Here is a 1198-nt window from a genome sequence, read left to right as displayed (position 1 = left end):
CTTCCTTCCTTCCTTCCTTCCTTCCTTCCTTCCTTCCTTCCTTCCTTTCTTTCTTTCTTTCTTTCTTTCAGAAAAAGTTTTTTAGTGTTTATTCATTTTTGGGAGAGAGAGTGAGCATGAACAGGGGAGGGGCAGAGAGGGAGAGAGAATCCAAAGCAGCTCTAGGCTCTGAGCTGTCAGCATGGAGCCTGATGTGGGGCTCAAACCTATGAACCCATGAGATGATGACCTGAGCCAAAGTTGGCCATTTAACCAACTGAGACACCCAGGCACCCCAAGAAAAGCTGTTTCTTGAGCTCACACTGCATTCTATCACTGTCAGTCCCTGACAGGATGACAGGATGTCCTGTTATTCTTGGTCTTCCCTCTCTATTCTAGTATCTAGGAGATTTCAAAGTCTGTAATAGATCTCATACCAAAGAGACACAATGTCACTGGGCAGAGATCCTAAGAATATAGACTAATTTTAGACTGTGGAGTGAACATTCTTTGTCCTTAGGAAATTAATTTTGATGGCATTATCTGAGTCATCACTCAGATTTTCCACAAATGACAGTTCCTCATTTGGCCAGTTAAATTGTGGCAAGCTTTAACCCAGATGTTTCCCCTTAATCTCTGCCTAGCCCCTGTCTAGCTTGAGGCCTCTCTGGCTTCCCCTGGAGAAGGCCAGGATTTCTATGTAGGGAGAGTCTCCATTTTTTGCTTTCTTCCTTATCACTTTCTACTACTCATTCTTCTACTTTGTCCAGAAAACTTAAGTTGTAGTAGGGTAGCAGTTAATTTACCCTTAAGCAGAGGAAATGGAGCTCAGTGGAGACAGAGTTGAAATTTCTTAGGAAGGATTCTCCTGTAACAAAGATATAAAAGCCTTTCTTCTGTGATTCTTTCTTCCATATTGGCCTCTTCACTCTCACACATAGGTGTGACACCTCTGTTAAGTTAAAGGTGGGAAGAGCCAGGGCAAAGGGAAGAGTGCTTTGTTAACTTCTTCTCCCAAATCTGCATTTTTTTTTTCTAATTTCCCTCTTACCAACTTTTTCTAATTCATGATTTCCTCTTTTCTAGTCTGATTTGGGGATTTCAGTTCTCACTGCATTTGCATTATATCCTTCTGACATTTTTTTTTTGAATATCTTTTCTTTTATTTTTTTTATATATGAAATTTATTGTCAAATTGGTTTCCATACAACACCCAGTG

General features: G+C 40.4%; 1 pseudogene; it reads right to left on the bottom strand.

Moving 5' to 3' along the window:
* Nucleotides 1–1198, bottom strand: part of LOC121031353 (vacuolar protein sorting-associated protein 29-like) — a 13250-nt pseudogene that overhangs the window by 742 nt on the left and 11310 nt on the right.

The sequence above is a fragment of the Herpailurus yagouaroundi genome, unplaced genomic scaffold (assembly GCF_014898765.1).
Source record: "Herpailurus yagouaroundi ecotype Mexico unplaced genomic scaffold, PumYag 141, whole genome shotgun sequence".
Lineage (NCBI taxonomy): Eukaryota > Metazoa > Chordata > Mammalia > Carnivora > Felidae > Herpailurus > Herpailurus yagouaroundi.
The sequence above is the reverse complement of the archived record's forward strand: the minus strand, read 5'-3'. Positions and strand labels throughout refer to the sequence as shown.